This window comes from Balaenoptera borealis, assembly GCF_965194805.1.
Source record: "Balaenoptera borealis genome assembly, chromosome: 20".
Classification (NCBI taxonomy): domain Eukaryota; kingdom Metazoa; phylum Chordata; class Mammalia; order Artiodactyla; family Balaenopteridae; genus Balaenoptera; species Balaenoptera borealis.
Genome location: NC_138879.1, coordinates 2,300,790 through 2,321,580, shown reverse-complemented (window position 1 = coordinate 2,321,580; position 20,791 = coordinate 2,300,790). Strand labels below are relative to the sequence as shown.

At 39.5% G+C, this 20,791-nt stretch overlaps 1 long non-coding RNA gene across 3 annotated transcripts in view; it reads right to left on the bottom strand.

The window, feature by feature from the left end:
- Positions 1-15,699: 15,699 nt before the first annotated feature.
- Positions 15,700-20,791, bottom strand: part of LOC309617786 — a 53,679-nt gene continuing 48,587 nt past the window's right edge. For all 3 annotated transcript variants that reach the window (XR_014238132.1, XR_014238133.1, XR_014238134.1), the window contains one exon: positions 15,700-17,486. This is a non-coding gene — a long non-coding RNA (uncharacterized lncRNA). The remainder of the gene's footprint in view (positions 17,487-20,791) is intronic.

Sequence of the window (20,791 nt, the reverse complement as noted above, 5' to 3'; positions counted from 1 at the left end):
TGCAAGAGGGTTCCCTTTTCTCCACACCCTCTCCAGCATTTGTTGTTTGTAGATTTTCTGATGATGCCCATTCTAACAGGAGTGAGGTGGTACCTCATTGTAGTTTTGATTTGCATTTCTCTAATAATTAGTGATGTTGAGCATCTTTTCATGTGCTTCGTGGCTGTCTGTATGTCTTCTTTGGAGAAATGTCTATTTAGGTCTTCTGCCCATTTTTGGATTGGGGTGTTTGTTTCTTTAATATTGAGCTGAATGAGCTGTTTATATATTTTGGAGATTAATCCTTTGTCCGTTGATTCGTTTGCAAATATTTTCTCCCATTCTGAGGGTTGTCTTTTCGTCTTGTTTATGGTTTCCTTTGCTGTGCAAAAACTTTGAAGTTTCATTAGGTCCCATTTGTTTATTTTTGTTTTTATTTCCATTACTCTAGGAGGTGGATCAAAAAAGATCTTGCTGTGATTTATGTCAAAGAGTGTTCTTCCTATGTTTTCCTCTAAGAGTTTTATAGTGTCCAGTCTTATATTTAGGTCTCTAATCCATTTTGAGTTTATTTTTGTGTATGGTGTTAGGGAGTATTCTAATTTCATTCTTTTACATGTAGCTGTCCAGTTTTCCCAGCACCACTTATTGAAGAGACTGTCTTTTCTCCATTGTATATCTTTGCCTCCTTTGTCATAGATTAGTTGACCATAGGTGCGTGGGTTAATCTCTGGGCTTTCTATCTTGTTCCATTGATCTATGTTTCTGTTTTTGTGCCAGTACCATATTGTCTTGATTACTGTAGCTTTGTAGTATAGTCTGAAGTCAGGGAGTCTGATTCCTCCAGCTCCATTTTTTTCCCTCAAGACTGCTTTGGCTATTCGGGGTCTTTTGTGTCTCCATACAAATTTTAAGATGATTTGTTCTAGCTCCGTAAAAAATGCCATTGGTAATTTGATAGGGATTGCATTGAATCTGTAGATTGCTTTGGGTAGTATACTCATTTTCACAATGTTGATTCTTCCAATCCAAGAACATGGTATATCTCTCCATCTGTTGGTATCATCTTTAATTTCTTTCATCAGTGTCTTATAGTTTTCTGCATACAGGTCTTTTGTCTCCCTAGGTAGGTTTATTCCTAGGTATTTTATTCTTTTTGTTGCAATGGTAAATGGGAGTGTTTCCATAATTTCTCTTTCAGATTTTTCATCATTAGTGTATAGGAATGCAAGAGATTTCTGTGCATTAATTTTGTATCCTGCAACTTTACCGTATTCATTAATTAGCTCTAGCAGTTTTCTGGTGGCAGTTTTAGGATTCTCTATGTATAGTATCATGTCATCCGCAAACAGTGACAGTTTTACTTCTTCTTTTCCAATTTGTATTCCTTTTATTTCTTTTTCTTCTCTGATTGCCGTGGCTAGGACTTCCAGAACTATGTTGAATAATAGTGGTGAGAGTGGACATCCTTGTCTCGTTCCTGATCTTAGAGGAAATGCTTTCAGTTTTTCACCATTGAGAATGATGTTTGCTGTGGGTTTGTCATATATGGCCTTTATTATGTTGAGGTAGGTTCCCTCTATGCCCACTTTCTGGAGAGTTTTTATCATAAATGGGTGTTGAATTTTGTCGAAAGCTTTTTCTGCATCTATTGAGATGATCATATGGTTTTTATTCTTCAATTTGTTAATATGGTGTATCACATTGATTGATTTGCGTATATTGAAGAATCCTTGCATCCCTGGGATAAATCCCACTTGATCGTGGTGTATGATCCTTTTAATGTGTTGTTGGATTCTGTTTGCTAGTATTTTGTTGAGGATTTTTGCATCTATATTCGTCAGTGATATTGGTCTGTAATTTTCTTTTTTTGTAGTGTCTTTGGTTTTGGTATCAGGGTGATGGTGGCCTCATAGAATGAGTTTGGGAGTGTTCCTTCCTCTGCAATTTTTTGGAAGAGTTTGAGAAGGATAGGTGTTAGCTCTTCTCTAAATGTTTGATAGAATTCACCTGTGAAGGCATCTGGTCCTGGACTTTTGTTTGTTGGAAGATTTTTAATCACAGTTTCAATTTCATTCCTTGTGATTGGTCTGTTCATATTTTCTGTTTCTTCCTGGTTCAGTCTTGGAAGGTTATACCTTTCTAAAAATTTGTCCATTTCTTCCAGGTTGTCCATTTTATTGGCATAAAGTTGCTTGTAGTAGTCTCTTAGGATGCTTTGTATTTCTGCAGTGTCTGTTGTAACTTCTCCTTTTTCATTTCTGATTTTATTGATTTGAGTCCTCTCCTTCTTTTTCTTGATGAGTCTGGCTAATGGCTTATCAATTTTGTTTATCTTCTCAAAGAACCAACTTTTAGTTTTATTGATCTTTGTTATTGTTTTCTTTGTTTCTATTTCATTTATTTCTGCTCTGATCTTTATGATTTCTTTCCTTCTGCTAACTTTGGGTTTTGTTTGTTCTTCTTTCTCTAGTTTCTTTAGGTGTAAGGTTAGATTGTTTACTTGAGATTTTTCTTGTTTCTTTAGGTAGGCTTGTATAGCTATAAACTTCCCTCTTAGAACTGCTTTCGCTGCATCCCATAGGTTTTGGGTCGTCGTGTTTTCATTGTCATTTGTCTCTAGGTATTTTTTGATTTCCTATTTGCTTTCTTCAGTGATCTCTTGGTTATTTAATAACGTATTGTTTAGCCTCCATGTGTTTGTGTTTTTTATGGTTTTTTTTTCCCTGTAATTGATTTCTAATCTCATAGCGTTGTGGTCAGAAAAGATGCTTGATATGATTTCAATTTTCTTAAATTTACTGAGGCTTGATTTGTGACCCAAGTTGTGATCTATCCTGGAGAATGTTCCGTGCGCACTTGAGAAGAACGTGTAATCTGCTGTTTTTGGATGGAATGTCCTATATATATCAATTAAATCTATCTGGTCTATTGTGTCATTTAAAGCTTCTGTTTCCTTATTTATTTTCATTTTGGATGATCTGTCCATTGGTGTAAGTGAGGTGTTAAAGTCCCCCACTATGATTGTGTTACTGTCAATTTCCTCTTTTATAGCTGTTAGCAGTTGCCTTATGTATTGAGGTGCTCCTATGTTGGGTGCATATATATTTATAATTGTTATATCTTCTTCTTGGATTGATCCCTGGATCATTATGTAGTGTCCTTCCTTGTCTCTTGTAACATTCTTTATTTTAAAGTCTATTTTATCTGATATGAGTATAGCTACTCCAGCTTTCTTTTGATTTCCATTTGCATGGAATATCTTTTTCCATCCCCTTACTTTCAGTCTGTATGTGTCCCTAGGTCTAAAGTGGGTCTCTTGTAGACAGCATATATATGGGTCTTGTTTTTATATCCATTCAGCCAGTCTATGTCTTTTGGTTGGAGCATTTAATCCATTCACGTTTAAGGTAATTATCGATATGTATGTTCCTATGACCATTTTCTTAATTGTTTTGGGTTTGTTTTTGTAGGTCCTTTTCTTCTCTTGTGTTTCCCACTTAGAGAAGTTCCTTTAGCATTTGTTGTAGAGCTGGTTTGGTGGTGCTGAATTCTCTTAGCTTTTGCTTGTCTGTAAAGCTTTTGATTTCTCCATCAAATCTAAATGAGATCCTTGCCGGGTAGAGTAATCTTGGTTGTAGTTTCTTCCCTTTCATCACTTTAACTATATCATGCCACTCCCTTCTGGCTTGTAGAGTTTCTGCTGAGAAATCAGCTGTTAACCTTATGGGAGTTCCTTGTATGTTATTTGTCATTTTTCCCTTGCTGCTTTCAATAATTTTTCTTTGTCTTTAATTTTTGCCACTTTGATTACTATGTGTCTCGGCGTGTTTCTCCTTGGGTTTATCCTGTATGGGACTCTCTGCGCTTCCTGGACTTGGGTGGCTATTTCCTTTCCCATGTTAGGGAAGTTTTTGACTATAATCTCTTCAAATATTTTCTCTGGTCCTTTCTCTCTCTCTTCACCTTCTGGGACCCCTATAATGCGAATGTTGTTGTGTTTAATGTTGTCCCAGAGGTCTCTTAAGCTGTCTTCATTTCTTTTCATTCTTTTTCTTTAGTCTCTTCCGCAGCAGTGAATTCCACCATTCTGTCTTCCAGGTCACTTACCCGTTCTTCTGCCTCAGTTATTCTGCTATTGATTCCTTCTAGTGTAGTTTTCATTTCAGTTATTGTATTGGTCATCTCTGTTTGTTTGTTCTTTAATTCTTCTAGGTCTTTGTTAATCATTTCTTGCATCTTCTCAATCTTTGCCTCCATTCTTATTCTGAGGTCCTGGATCATCTTCACTATCATTATTCTGAATTCTTTTTCTGGAAGGTTGCCTATCTCCACTTCATTTAGTTGTTTTTCTGGGGTTTTTTCTTGTTCCTTCATCTGGTACATAGCCCTCTGCCTTTTCATCTTGTCTATCTTTCTGTAACTGTGGTTTTTGGTCCACAGGCTGCAGGATTGTAGTTTTTCTTGCTTCTGCTCTCTGCCCTCTGGTGGTTGAGGCTATCTAAGAGGCTTGATGGGAGGCTCTGGTGGTGGGTAGAGCTGACTGTTGCTGTGGCGGTCAGAGCTCAGTAAAACTTTAATCCACTTGACTGTTGATGGGTGGGGCTGGGTTCCCTCCCTGTTGGTTGTTTTGCCTGAGGCAACCCAACACTGGAGCCTACCTGGGCTCTTTGGTGGGGTTAATGGCAGACTCTGGGAGGGCTCACGCCAAGGAGCACTTCCCAGAACCTCCGCTGCCAGAGTCCTTGTCCCCACAGTGAAACAGAGCCACCCCCCGCCTCTGCAGGAGACCCCCCAACACCAGCAGGTAGGTCTGGTTCAGTCTCCCCCAGGGTCACTGCTCCTTCCCCTGGGTCCCGATGTGCACACTACTTTGTGTGTGCCCTCCAAGAGTGGGGTCTCTGTTTCCCCCAGTCCTGTCGAAGTCCTGCAATCAATTCCCACTAGGCTTCAAAGTCTGATTCTCTAGGAATTCCTCCTCCCGTTGCCGGACCCCCAGGTTGGGAAGCCTGACGTGGGGCTCAGAACCTTCACTCCAGTGGGTGGACTTCTGTGGTATAAGTGTTCGCCAGTCTGTGAGTCACCCACCCAGCAGTTATGGGATTAGATTTTACTATGATTGCGCCCCTCCTACCGTCTCACTGTGGCTTCTCCTCTGTCCTTGGACGTGGGGTATCCTCCTTGTTGAAGTCCAGGGTCTTCCTGTCAATGATTGTCCAGCAGACAGTTGTGATTCTGGTGCTCTCGCAAGAGGGAGTGACAGCAATAGAAGACTTTTGAAAATGTGTTATTTTGAGTCATTGGTTCAAAGGCAAACTTCATATTTTTTCCTTTTGTTTTGAGGCATTCTACCTACCTGGGCAGGGCTCTCGGCGTGACTGGAGAATCCCCATCAAGTGTAAGGTAAATGTCTTCCGTTCTCCTGAGAGCTTTTTCAAGACTCCTCACCCTCTCTTCAGTTGCCAAGCACATCTGTTGGTCTGTGCTTAGAATCTGCAGAAAAATATCTTAACCCTCAGTGGGGAAATCTTTACTGGATGTTGTCATATTTAGAAATTCTCTCAGTTCTCACTTTCCCCTCCTTTTTTTCTTGTGACAAAGAAACTCTCTCTTTTCCTTTTCAAGGCTGTCTTCTCGTCTTGGTTCTGATGCAGTCCCTTCTTACCCACCCCCCCCAAAGGAAATGTTCTCTCTGTTACTTGATTACTTCTATATTTTCAGTATTTCCCTTTTCCCTTCCCCTTCTAAATACCATCTTTTAAGAAACCTACCCTTGATCAAAACAACTATTTTTGGCTACCACCCAAGAAAAACTTTTCTTTCATAACCAGGTTTCTGGAAAATATAAATCTAGTTTTTGTGTGTTTGTTTGTTTTTGCTTCCCTACCTCACATTCAACATGACACATTTAAAACCCAAAGTAAAAGTATTAAACAACTTTCATGTCCCAGACTCTGTGGTGTGTACAGCAGTGAGGGTTCTGTGGTTCCTTTCAGAAGTTTACAATCTATGATGGGAGAGAGATGAGCATGATTAGTTTAAAATATTGTGAAGTCCACAGTAACCATGGTAATGCTCCAGGAGCACCTCTGAGGGGCATCTAAGCCACACGGGAGGAGGGTCAGGAAACCTCCTCGGGGAGCAGAGGCCAGACCTGAGACCCGAAGACAAGTAAGAATTAGGCAGATCGATGTATTGTATCTCCGCAGTGCATTCACTTAAAAAAAGTAAGCATGTCTAGGTATGACCGGAGTTGAAGGAAAGGTTAGGGCAAGGGAAGGCTGCAAAGAGAAGGGACCAGATGATGAAAAGTCTCGTGTATCCCTGCAGAGAAACCAAGACACTGTGAGTGGAACAATGGGAGTGACGTTATACAAACTGTACGGTGGTTATTTATGTGTGGTGTGAAATGGATTGCTTTCCAGTTTCAAGATGGTAGACAGGCAGAAGGTAAGACAAGGAAAATAGATCTCAAATACCTAGTGAACTTTCAGGAAACAAATAGAAAGACTAGAAGGGAGGCAATATTTGACCAATGTGTTAGCTGAAAATTTCCTAGAGCTTAAAAACAGATGCAAGTTCTTTGACTTCTTTTAATGGAAGTATAGTTGATTTACAATATTTATTAGTTTCAGGTATACAACATAATGATTCAAAATTTTAGTAGATTATACTCCATTTAAAGTTATTGTAAAATATTGGCTATATTCCCGGTGCTGGTCGATATATCTTTGCAGCTTGTTTATTTTATACATAGTAGTTTGTACCTCTTAATCCACTACCTTTATCCTGCCCCTCCCCCCTTCCCTCTCCCACTGGTAACCACTAGCTTGTTCTCTAGATCTGTGAGTCTATTTCTGTTTTGTTATATTCATTTGTTTGTTTTATTTTTTAGATTCCACATGTAAGTGATAACGTACGGTATTTGTCTTTTGCTACCCTGCCCCCCAAATCCTAAATTTTTAAATTCTGTATGACCCCGTTGGATACTATTGTATTCTTTGTCTCTTACAGCTGAGGAAAGTGAGGGTTCCAGAGTAAATCACTTGCCCAGCATTGGAGTAAAGCTAAGGTTTCAAGGTCAAATGTGCTGAAGGACTTATCCTGTCAGGGGTGGGAAGGAAGCACGTTGGCCCATAGCAGGCCATGGAGGGAGGACAGGTAGAGATACGGCTGATTTTTTACATCGCCAGAGTGACGTAGGTTCAAATACATTTACCAGCATTTACAGGTGAGCACCAGTAGAACGAAATACCAGAAAGTTCTCACTCAGAACTTTCCAGATGAGAGGAGGAAAAAAAGGCAAGGGGAACCTAAAAAAGCAACAGAGAAAAAAACATGATCGGTGTAGGAATGGGGAAATGGAAAACCACAGGAAAGCTTAATTTAGAGACTATACAATCAGATGACTGGATCAAATGGTCGGTCATCCTAGGGACTTACATCCCGTGTGGAAAGTAAGAGATTTGCAGAGGAGGTGCAAGAAAAATAAAATTATACCGTTCCAAGAGACATCCCATAGGCAGTGCAGCTGGGCCTGATTTAGGATGAAGGGCAAGAACAGAGAAGACCCTGGGGAACGAGCAGACATTCCCCATCTCTCTTTATCAGGCTGCTGGGCTGCTACGTTCTCTCTTTGCAGATCAGCTTCTTACGTGTTTGTATGGTGCTGCACACAGGTCCCACGGGGTCAGGTACTCTGTACAAGTGGCCAGGAGAGAACCCAAGAGGAATGTTTTAGCTCCATGCAGAGTATCAATACGTCATTTGACATCTATAAGGCTTCTGGCACTGGAGAATATTGCTGCAAAATATATGAGGCAAAAGTCAAGGAGCATTGCGCAATGTGTGCACCTCAAGTGAGAATCACTGAGGGAACAGAAACATACACAAATCAGACAGCACAGCATTTGTTATTTGAGCTCATGTACTGAAGGTGGGGTTTAACCCAGATTCTGTTATTCACCAGCTGTGCAAATTTGGGCAGATTATTTAAACTCAGGGACTCACTTTTCTCATCTGTAAAATGGGAGTGGTTATAGTAATGCCTATCTCATGAGATTATTATATGGATTAAATGTGTTAATATTTCAGTGTGCCGTGCATGTAATAAGTACCATATGTGGTTGCTTAGTAAGGACATTATGCTATAAAATCAGTGCTATTCCACTTTTGAAATCCCAATAGGACTATTTTTTTTTAATTGGCAAGCTGATACTAAAGCTTATTTAGAAGAGTAGAGACATATGACTAGATCAAGAAAATGTTGAAAAAGAAGATTAATGAGGGCGGGCTTGCTCTGTTACAATGTTACAGAGATTACTGTGTGGTCAAGAAAGAGGCCAACAGCATATTGAAAGAAAAGAATACTGTCCAGAAGCTGACTAGGGCCAGAAGGCATAAGCTCTCTCCTAGATATGAAGCTCTTCTGAAAAAAATTTCCTACATTATATTCTCTGGCAGTGTTATTAAATATGATAATTTTGTATCTTCTACAGAAGGCAGCAGACATACAGAGACAATCAGAGGTCTTTTTCTTTAAGTTTGACAGTCTCATGCATTAATGAGTTCAATCTGCCTCTGTTTTGCTAGTTAAGCAATTTTTGGACTCACAATTAGCAAAAGGATAAATATTGAGAAAATGGGAAGTAGATGAGGAAGATTTCATGCAATTTTCATGGCCAATAGAACATGGATGAGTCTCTTTGATTTGAGAATGACACACCAGCACATCATTTCCCCTTCAGTCAAGTATGTATGTATGTATTTATCTATTTATTTATTTATTTATTATTTTTGGCTACATTGAGTCTTTCTTGCAGTGCGTGGGCTTCTCATTGCAGTGGCTTCTCTTGTTGCAGAGCATGGGCTCTAGGTGTGTGGGCTTCAGTAGTTGCAGCACACGGGCTCAGTAGTTGTGGCTCGCGGGCTCTAGAGCACAGGCTCAGTAGTTGTGGCACACGGGCTTAGTTGCTCCGCGGCATGTGGGATCTTCCCAGACGAGGGCTCGAACCCGTGTCCCCTGCATTGGCAGGCAGATTCTTAACCACTGCGTCACAGGGGAAGTCTCCTTCAGTCATGTATTTAGGAAGTAATTATAGTGCAGAGGAATTTAACAGACTGATTGACAGCAAGCAAAAAGACGCTGGTACCTTTTCTCCTTTCTTCTCCATGAATTACAAGAAGTTTTGGAACTGCCTTGTCTTTGACTTACCTGAAATGCTCAAAAAAGATAGAATGGCAGCTCTTACCTGTTAAAAATGTTTCTTGAACAATATGGAAAACAGGACATACTAAAAACCAGTGGTTGCTTACAGAGAAAGTAGTTTGTTTTCTGGGACTTGTTGCAAAAATAAGTCTGTAGGTCTTGGGATTGCAGGTATTTTTAGGTGACATTGCTCTAAGGATTCTCCTATTTTCCACTCCAAGAAAGATGCTGCAGGTATCTTGCATGCAATGCAACTGAGAGGCAGATGAAAATCAGAGTTCATTTTGTTACCCTGAAGCAAATTACATTACTGCGTTTCTGTATTTTTGTATCCAGGTTTTAAGAAGTAAATTTCAGTGGAAGCTTTTGAGTTACTTTCTGGCCTGTTTGTTCATTTGCAACTGTAATTAAAAAAATTTTTTTTTCTTTTCTACTTCTCTCTGCTCTGCTCAGAACAGTTTCTTTACTTATGTCTCTTTAAAAGACTGTGCTGGGGGGCCTTGTATGAAAAAGCTAATTGACAAAGACTAGGTTCTCCTTGATTTGATAGTTCCTAATGTTTTGCTGTGTCCAGCCAGCCATCTGCAACTACAAACTCCCTGCTGAGGAACTGGCAGGGAGACAAAGAAATGGAAAACTGTAAAGAGTCGCCATGTGATGTGAGCAAAGAGTTTTTGGCAGCCTGGCTGAATTAAGACCGTAATCCTTTTCGGAAGTCATTCTAAACGGAACTATTCACAATAAACATGAAATTAAAAGCATGATGTAGTAGTGACCCAAAAGGCATGTGAATTCTTCTCCAGGACATGCAGAGACCCGTGGATGGACTGTTTCTAGATTCTTCTCCAGCTTTCCTGAGAGTAAGTTAACCTCTAAACTTGTGGTTGTTTTGCATATGAGAATATAATATGCGACTTCATACAGGGAATGCCAAACATTTGGATCGAAACTATTAAATGCAGCTACGCTGTTAGCAAGTCATTTTGATTTTTCAAACCATCTGAGTATTTTATATTGTCTGGCTAAATAACCAGTTGGAGAACTAAGATTTTTTTTCATTTTTACCCCATGACTAAAGCATGTTTGGACAAATAGCATAGCTTATCTATTAAACTATTGGATAAACTGAAAGGAATGTGACTTTATGTTGCCTCTTTACAAGTATGAGCTATTTCCCAAGTTATAGGAATTACTTATTCTTTTTTTGTTTGTTTTCAGCTTTGCTGCCAGAGGATTTATAAGCATTGGAGCATACATGATTTTCTGAGTTTTTAATTGATTTAACTGGCTTGGGAATAGTTTCATCAAGAAATCTTAAGGCAATATTTGTATTGATTTTATCATCCTAAATTTTGAAGAATTCTGATCTAATTTGTTGTGGATGCACCTATTCTCTGAATACTGGGAATTCTGTCTGACTAGGAAGTGACTGGCTTTTTACAGCCAAGTTATTATTTCTAGATCCCATGACTTCCTATTCAGAGCAATTTCAGCGAATTAGAAGTTTTGTGTGACTACAGTGAATAGTATTTTTTTTTTCTGATCTTTTTTCCTGTTCAGGATGTGCCGTGGGAAAAAAAATCAGTCTTAACAGCCAGAAACAAATAGCCACAAACATGGCAATTAGATCACGTTAATTATTGTTTATTCATAAATATTTTCCAGTACACACGTTCATCCACAAAAGAAAGAAGAGCAGACCCTGGGCAGTATGTTTAACCCTTTCAGATACCATGGTTTATAGTGGCATTGATTTCCTAACTGGCAATGTTTCAGTTTGGTTTTATTCGGGGTCTGCAGCTGTCACAGTCTGCTCTGATGACATCCTTATCAGGAACTCACCCACATTGCTTCTGAATCCCTTCATTCCTGGACACTTTTTAAGCCTGAATCCATGCCCTCTTGTGTTCCATGAAATGAGGCACATCATAAAAGGAGCCTCCAGCAACTCTTTTTGTCCGGAAGCCCTCATCCTAGACCGACTTCAGGATTTCTTCTGTCTTGTTCTCCGACCTCAGGTGGTCGGACCTCTCTTCTGCTCCTTGTGTTAGTTTTTTATTGCTGCTGTTAACAAACGGCCACACACGTAATGGCTTAACACAAAACAGATGTGTGATCGTATAGCTTGGGAGGTAAGAAGTGGGACCTGAGTCTCACTGGACTACAATTAAGGTGTTGGCAGGGGTGAGCTCCTTTCTGGAGGATGTAGGAGAGAATGCTGTCTTCTTGCCTTTCACGGCTTCTAGAGGCATCCGCGTTCCTTGGCTCAAGCCCTTCTCTCTCCATCTTTGAAGCGAGCAACTGGCTGAGTCCTTATAGCATGGCTTTCCTCTGACCTCCTCTTTTCTCCCTTTTCCACGTTTAAGGACCGTTGTGATTACACTGGTCTGCCCAGATCATCCAAGCTTATCTCCCTGGTTAAGTCAGTTGCTTGGCAACCTTACGACCAGCTGCTACCTGAATTCTCCTTTGCCCTGTAATGTCATATATTTGCAAGTTTCAGGATCAGAACAGGACCATTTTTCTGCCTACCACATCCTCTTCAATTATTCCTTGCCTCTCAGACTTAAATAGCAGCAGCACAGGGTTCCCTGAAATAAACCACGCTTAGACTCTACCCCGGAGGTGCCCCTGCCCGCTGAGCGTGTGGCGTCCCATCTGAGCTGCCTCGTGAACGCCAGCTGGGGCAGCGTGTCCATGGCTGCGCTCCTGCCCCAGGGGGTCAGGTTAGGCTTTCAGGCCATGGACCTAGTAGCCACAAGTAACCTCACTGGTCAAATGATGCAAGAGGCAATAGCAGCGCTATGATTTCCATCCTCTTCCATGTGAGTTCATCTCTGGCTGGACCTCAGAATCCAGGCATCGTAGGGATGCAGAGCTTCCAGGAGTCTCTATTTTTCAGGCCCTTTTTCACTGTGGCTTTTTTGGTGGGGGGGTGGGGGTCAGGGGAAAGGGAATCCAACGTGGCTATAGGGTGAAGGAAACATTATTTAGGCTACTATTTTTTTCTTTGCATTTTGTACTCTTCTAGATTCCACTTTTCCCATCCAGCCCATACTGGCATCTATGGGTTGGTTTTTTTCTCCTCATCCTTGCAAATACTCTTCCTAGTAGATGTACCTTCTCTGTCTGCGCACACCCAGATGAGATGCTTGGAACCCACTGAAGGTGGCTCTCTTTCCACCTGTCATGGGCTTGTTTTTCTTGGGAATTCAGTTCATCAAGGGTTCCTCGCATACACTGTTTTTAGCCAGTGCCATGGGAAATAGGATTTTAATTTTGTGTGGGTTATTGTTGCTTTTACCATTGGTGTAAAACTGTTTCACATTCTTCTGTATCCCAGCCTTGGAACTGAAGAAAACAGAGGTATTGTCTCCATGCAGATTTTGTTTCCCCAAAAACTCCTTGACTTTCCGTGGTGTAGAATCAGACCCCATGGGTCTGTCTTCACCTTTGACATTACAGGTCATTTCAAGTGAAGGAACATTGTGTGGGTTTCAGTGCTTCCTCAATAGTTGTAGATTAAATTAATGTTCTCAATTAATTTTAGATTAATAATGCACATTTTGGTCAGGAGAGTTGAAAATCTCCTTGGTCTATTTTCCTTAATTAGAGGCAAATTTTACTAATTTGGCTGATTTTTGGTGGGGGGGGGGAGAGGAAAGTTTATGTGGTTTGAGATTAAATCATAGTCTAGTTTTATCACACATGGATATTTCTTCAGAGTTCTTTATTTTTGTCCATTTTGGTAAAATTTTCAAAGGAAATTGAGAAAATCAACTTTTTTATTTCCACTTTTAAGATATTGGGCTAGTTTTTCCCGTTATAAACTGTTTACCCCTTCTGAACTATCCCGCCCTGCCATCAACTTGATTCTTATAGACTTTCCCTTTATCTTTTCATTTCAAACATAGAATTTTTATCATTATATTTGGCCCTTGAAGAGCCTTTCTGGTAAATATACATGTCTTCCCATTATCCTGAAAAATTAATTTCCATTGTACTTTTTACCATGAATTTTCTTCAGTGTATTTTCTATAATGTATTTTCTTGCAACTGTATTTTCTTCTTTTCCAATATCTCTTTACCAAATACTTTTGATCATATATTTTCTCCCCTTCGTGTATTTTTATCTATCTCATTGTTTTCAAATGCCTTCTAATTTTCTTTCGATATTTGGAGGATGACAAAATTTTCCTCTGTACCATGGAAGATTTTATGTTCTTTACTGACTTCAGTAGGAATTTTAAGCATGTTATTTGCTTTTCATTTCTTTTTTTCTTCTTGAATATTATTATGGTCATTAAGTGGAAGATTTTAAAACTTTTCTTCAGTTTACCATAATAAAGTTTTCTCTTAAAAATTATGTATTTTCTCTACCTATGGAGGGTAATCTAGCTCCCCTTATGTTCTAGCATTTGGAGGCTCCTGGTAACAACTGCACAAAATGAAGCCTGTGAATAAATAGCTGAGTGGATCCCTCCTAGGTCTCCTCCCTGCCTGGCTGGATGCCGGTAGGATCTCTGATCTTGCACTGAGGAGAGAATTGATCCCTGGGCGCACTGGTTAATCGTGAGGTCTCCAGAACATGGCTATCTGGGTTAAACCCCTGGTTGTGCCACCATTAGCTGTGTTTGATGAGTTTGCCTCTTTCTGCCTCAATTTCCTCATCTGTAAAATGGGGAGAATAATATCCCAAAGGTTTATTGGGAGGATTAAACTAATTTTTATAAAACACTTAGAACTACCTGGAACATAGAAAAGCATCTTTAAATATAGTTAGTATTATTTTCTTTCCAATATCCTATATTCAAAGGACTTCCAATCTCTCTTTGTTTCAGCCATAATGAACAATATGAAATTCTCTAAAATTTCATGAGATTTTCTATCTACTTGCCTTTGGGTTTTGTTGCTGTTGGGCTTATTGTTTGTTTTCTTTTTAATGGTTGACTTGGGACTTTTTTGGACTTTACGTATAAAAGGTTGATAAAGATTGAGTTACTCATACTTTCGATTTCTTGGCAAATGGAATGATTGGTTCCAACAAAGCTCCTGTCTTGTTCTGGTTATTTATTTTCTGGAGTTTCATACTCCACCTCCACTCCCATTCCCACTACCACTGGTCACCTTTTATTTTTTTTTAATTGAATGAAAGATTCTTTAAATTCCATAGTGCTTTACAATTTTTAAAAGTTTCACACACATGATTTCATATAATCCCACGATAACCCTTTTTTCCCCTACCTACCCCTATATTGCCCCTGCCCCCTTCCCTCTCCCCACTGGTAACCACTAATTTGTTCTTTGTGAGTCTTCTTCTTTTTTGTTTTATTCACTAGTTTATTGTATTTTTTAGATTCCACATATAAGTGATATCATTCAGTATTTGTCTTTCTCTGTCCGACTCATTTCACTTAGCATAATGCCCTCCAAGTCCATCCATGTTGCTGCAAACGGCAAAATTTCATTTGTTTTATAGCTGAGTGGTATTCCATCGTATATGTACCACTCTTCTTTATCCATTCATCTCTTGATGGACATGTAGGTTGCTTCCATACCCTGGCAATTGTAAATGACGCTGCCATGAACATTGGGGTGCATGTATCTTTCCGAATTAGTGTTTTTGTGGGGTTTTTTGGATATATACCCAGGAGTGGAATTGCTGGGTCCTATGGTAGTTCTGTTTTTAGTTTTGTGAGAAACCTTCATATGGCTTTCCACAGCGGCTGCACCAATTTACATTCCCACCAACAGTGCACGAGGGCTCCCTTTTCTCCACACCCTCTCCAGCATTTGCTCTTTGTGTTCTTTTTGACAATAGCCATTCTGACAGGTGTGAGGTGATGTCTCACTGTGGTTTTGATTTGCATTTCCCTGATGATTAGCGATGTTGAGCATCTTTTCATGTGCCTGTTGGCCATCTACATTTCCTTTTTGGAAAAACGTCTGTTCAGTTCTTCTGCCTATGTTTTCATCTGGTTGTTTACTTTTTTGGTGTTGGGTTGTAGGAGCTGTTTATATATGTTGGATAGACATGGGTCACCGTTTCATTTTACCTGGTGGAAATCCTTTAGTTCCTGGATGTCCTTGAAAACTGTGTATTGCATGCAGTATTAATTAATATAAATGATATTGTGGTATCACCCTCAACCTACTTTTATTTTTTTTTTAAATTGGCACCGTTTTAAGATCTCTTCATGTTGATGGGTGGGTACCAATCTGTTGCTTCTGAATCCTACCCAGTACTCTATGGACTGTATCCATTAAAATTTGTTTGACGACACAGCGCCACAGTACTCTACGTTATGAAGAACATCCTGGTACAGGGCCCCTCATGGACACGTGTGGGAGTTTCCTTGGCATACATACCCTGGAGCAGAACTGATTGACGGCAAGATATTGCCAAGTAGTAATGAGCTGGTGATGAATCACCAAAAGGGCTGTGTCGTCACCCCCACTGGCAGTACATGAAGTTCCTTTATCCCCGTTAGAAAATTGGATACCCAGCTCTGTTAAACTCTCTGATTTTCTCAGTCTGATGAGGAACCAATATAAAGTACATGTATCTCATAATTATTTTAATTTTTATTTCTTTTGGTACCGAGCTCGAACATGCCTTCATGTGTTTTTCAGCTCTTTGGCTCCCTTCTTTGCTACCCACGCAATTGGAAACAGCTGTTGTGATGCTTCTTTTTGGTTGGATTGCACAGTGTTTTCTATTTTGGACCTTCCCATTTACTTCCTTTACTTTCTCCTTTTAAAATAAACAGGTCGGAATGAGAAAGAGGAACGTCAGTGTAGGTCAGCAAATGCGGGCGCTTCTCTGCAAGAATTTTCTTAAAAAATGGAGGATGAGATGAGAGACCTTGTTGGTATGGTTTGGAGTCTATGTCTCATATTTAGAAGAGGAAAGAGTAATTTCTTGGGCAGCACAAACACTTTATCTTCATCCTTTAATGTTTCATAGATTTTCTATTTCTAACTAGCAGGTTGGATTTTTTTGTTTTCAAATTTTGGGCTTGGCTATTACTACAAATAAGATTACTTTAAAATATATCATTATGACATGTCTTACTGGAGGCAAAGATGCTGGGAGATCCCTAAGAGGCCAGCCATAGCCTACACACCTGCTTTCCCCTGACCCATGACCCACTGCTCCCTCTGCCCTAGCACAATTCTGGTTTTCAGGTAGCTTTGGGGCACTTGGGTACAAGGAACAGAATCATTTATTATAAACCATGGCAACGTAGCCTAAGCAGCAGGAGCTGTGGTTACAAGTGGTGGGCATGCATGATAAAAAATATATTTGACAGAGACACACAGGACAAGGCAAAACATGGTTCTCAGCCTACAGAGAAGAATTTGTAACCGTGTCTGATGTGGAAATGAACTTACTGGGGAGAAAAAGGCACGGGAGTGTTTAAAACTGAAGCGTTCCTGGTTCGAGCCAGATACCAGCAAGAGTCTGCCTTCCTGAATGCCCTTGAACCAAAACAGTGCTGTTCATAGAAAAAGGACCCAGATTAAGACAATGAATTACATGGACACATTTGATCTCCTTTTCTCTGGCATCTTCCAATAATATCTATATAACAACCCACAGATGAGTACATACACAGCTCGGTGCTACCACCAGGAACTCAAGAAGGGTCCCACTCACAAGCCAAAGCCTCAAGGGATCGTTTCGAAGACAATGACACCGTCTTAGCTGAAACAAGAGAAGTCAAATCTGGCAACTGTAGAAGGCTTTATTGTAAAGATATTGGAGAACTCACAGAAATGCTGGAAAAGCTAAAGACCTGGTCTCAGAAAGTGGTCAGGAACCAGAAAGAGCTCGGCAATAGCAAAACGCAGCTGTCACACCTCAGAAACAACCTGGGTCGGGCTCACCGGACCAGCACCACTGCTGCAAGATTGTTGATGCCAACAGCCATGGTCCCAGGTCACTGCCCCATGAAGACTAGCTCTGTCATCTCTTCATCTTTACCCCACTTATCCTGGGTTCAAAGACTCAAGCCGGGGCACCCTGCTGGTGGGCCGAGAGGGACGATGGGTCCATCTGGCTTCCGTAGTGAGCAGCCAAGCTCTGCCTCCGCCCAGCCTCAATCTTTATCAGTTGCTCAATTCAGTGTTCGAAAGAGTTGTACTCAGTTTAAGGAAGGTTGCATGAGGATCAGAAAAATGGCTTGACTGATGGAAGTAATGCTTCAGGGAATGGAAGAGACTGATTCATCCTGGAAAGAACATGTACCTTTAAAAGACAAAGCTTCACAGGAGAGAACATCTGGAAAAGCAGCAGCTGTGAAAGTATGAAAGGAGAAAGATCACTCAATGACACATAGAAAAAAAATCAGATTTATCACAGGAGTTTCTTGCTCTAGTCTTTTTTGTGGTTTTGTTGTTGTTTGATTTTTTTTCCTGTCACTGCTCCAGGACGTCTACACTCTTCTTGATGCTCACCAATCAATATCTGTCTTAAATTTAAATCTTTTACATATTTAGACTCCATGTGAGGTTGCTTCCATATCCAAATAAAATACCCTGGATCAAAATAAATTTACTAAACATAGACTCTTGATCTCAGAAACCTTTCTACTTTAATGATGGAGAGAAGGGTTACAAAATCATGGCAGTGGTTGACTCCTTAGGTTAACTGATAGTTCCCAGCATGTGGACCCAGGGACCTCAGTCAGTAGTTGGTTGTATCTACTTTGTTGTAGCTGTAAACCACTTTGCTGCTTGCTTTCGAAGCACCCCAGAGATTTCAAATAACTTCCTGTATGTCGACAAGATTGATGACCAGTTCTTTCTGGTCCTGAGCCAACATTCATGATACAGTGATAAGAGCTGAGACCCTCCAGAATCACCAAAAATTTTATTGGATTCCAACGTCCTATTTAAGCTGTACCCTGGGGCTTTTCCCTCTTCTTTTGTCAAGTCCAAACTTGCAGTGTCTGTACGTTTTTGAGTCAACTATGGCGCATTTTCTTCAACAAGGGAGCTTCTACAATTTGGGTAGTTTCCCAAGTGCAGCTATTCAAGGTCAAGAGGGGAATTCAAAATTTCACAAACTTTGGATAAATATTAGAGACCGATGAAAGAAAATCTTCACAGTACTGTTTGCTTTAAACTTACTGGGAAGCTCAGTAGTCACGTCGTTAAGGACTGAGTATGACTTATTCTGTGCCTTTTCCAAGTCAGAAGAGTAGGCTCAGAGCTGAACCTATTTATCTTTGATAAATGCTGGAAGGAAAACAAACCCTTTGGGCCCTTACATAAATCATCTTTTTAAAAATCAATGAAAATCAAGTGCACTTTATCTTTTTGCTTGTTCTTGAGACTTTGGTGAGAGTAAGTCCAGTTTTCACCACCCCATCCCATGATGACTTGAAGAACTTCTTCCACACACTCAAGGTTTTGCTTCAACAGGATAATGGAGCCTCTCACTACTGTCACTGGTTACCCCAATGTCCAGTGAAGACTTTATGGAGAGTGACATGCCCATTCTTTCTCAAATATACCAGAAAGTGCTGAGTCTTGCGTGAATGAGAAGCAGAGAACGGAAGGAGGCTGCTGCTTGGTTTCTTTGTTACTTGTTATCTCAATCTTAAGTGCAAGATTTCTGTTTCAAAATAAATATATCCTTCCCTCCCACTCCAAATCCTTAGAGATTGTGAAAAAGATGAGAAAAACAAATGTATAATGAGTATAAAAAAACGAGAGAAATAGACCCTTGGTGGACCAGAAACTGTAAAGAATTTGTAAAAAAAAAAAAACAAAAAAATGAAAAAAACTGAAAGCTACCAAGAGTACATTGAAAAAGCAAAATTACCCCAGAATGAAGATCATAGCAGACTGTAAGGAAAAGTGGGAGCTCCACACGTAACAGGGGTGGATACCAGGAATAATGGGGGCCCAAGGCCAAATGACAGATGAATTTTTACAAAGGTTGACCCTACATAACACCTTCCATGGGCCAGTAGCGTTCATCCAACAAGGCTGGGAAAGGTTAGAGAAAAGAGGGCAATGGGGGATAAAACAAGAAAGAGGTGAAAAGTTGTATTGGCACCAAAACTGCGTTTCTGATAAACTAGTCCTGAATCCATCATCCTGAGAGCTTTGCACTTCATTTGATATTTACTTAAATGAAGCCACATCTGTTCTCCACAGTCATGGGTTGTTTATGCTACATTAGTGATAAATTCTTCCTCACTGAAGTCATTAAACTTTGTCATTAATTTTTCTCTCCCCAGCCTGATTCTCTTTCCTTTTAGCTAAATCAGGTCTGATTTATCAAGGGTTGTTTGATTCATCAGGGATGTTCCAGCTTTGATTTCCCTGAAGAAGCTCACAATACATCACTTCCTGACCTGGGCATGTTGACCTGGCATGGTACCATTTTACCTGCTAACATCTCTGGCCCTGGCATCCCCAGGGGCTCACATTCTTGGCCATGTGTCTGCCACTGCCTTCTACTCCAAAAGTGTGAATTTCCACGGAATTAATTCCCTGTTATTGGAATTTTTTATGCCTAACAGGCTCAAGTAATACAAGGACACAGATAGAAACATGGTGTCTATTGGGATAAACAGATAGGAGAGAAATGAGCTAGGAAGACCCAGTGGTGTGATATTTCCTGTCAACTGTGGCAATGGGTATGATTTGAAAGATGTTTGTACTAAAACAAAATCTCTTATTCAGACATAGTATTTTTGTTTTGTTTTGTTTTACTTTTCGTGTTTGTTTGTTTTAAATTTATTTTATTTTTTAAGTTTTTAAATTTTTATTTTTTTATTGAATGAAAGAGTCTTTAAATTCTATAGTGCTTTACAATTTTCAAGAGAGAAAATATTTTTAAGCACATGATATTGGCAAAATATATAAAAATATAATATTCAGTGTGTTAATATTATAGAAATACAGCTGTACAGCAGAAACTAACATAACTTTGTAAAGCAACTATACTCCAATAAAAATTAATTTAAAAATGTTCCCTTCACTATTGATGCATAATATAGGAAAAAAAAAAGAAGTGCCTGTATTTCTATAATATTAACAGACATAGTATTTTGATCAAATGCAGTCATTTTCGTTAGTATGTCAATTGTGACACTGAACAAATAGGTTAGAATTAAAGCAGTCTAGAGCTCCTAAGAAATATACTCTCTACTACTATGTAATTAGACAAAGAATAATTTAAAAGCTGGTTTTCTTGAGGACATGAGCAATGATCCTGATCAAAGGGGAATTGATTTGTGATTAAGCATTGTATTAGCTTCATCAAGAATTTGGGCCCTTCACTTATTTTGAAATAATCTGGGTTCTGGAATATTAAGTGACCATATTACATAATCAAATGTTAGACCAGTTCTTTAGGTTTTAATGATTTGCCTTAGGCCGTGTTAGTGTGTGGTTTATAGAAGAACTTTGTTTTTAGTAAAATGTAAATTATATATTAAAATATCCAGTGCCATTATTTAGTTAAGTATTTAAAACCCATCAAAGATTTCTGGGTCTCTCCTTAAGAGTGTTACCATCATTTTATCTTTCAGATGATGAAGAGTAAAAGATCTTTTTCTTTACAATGGCAAAGAGTTTAATTTT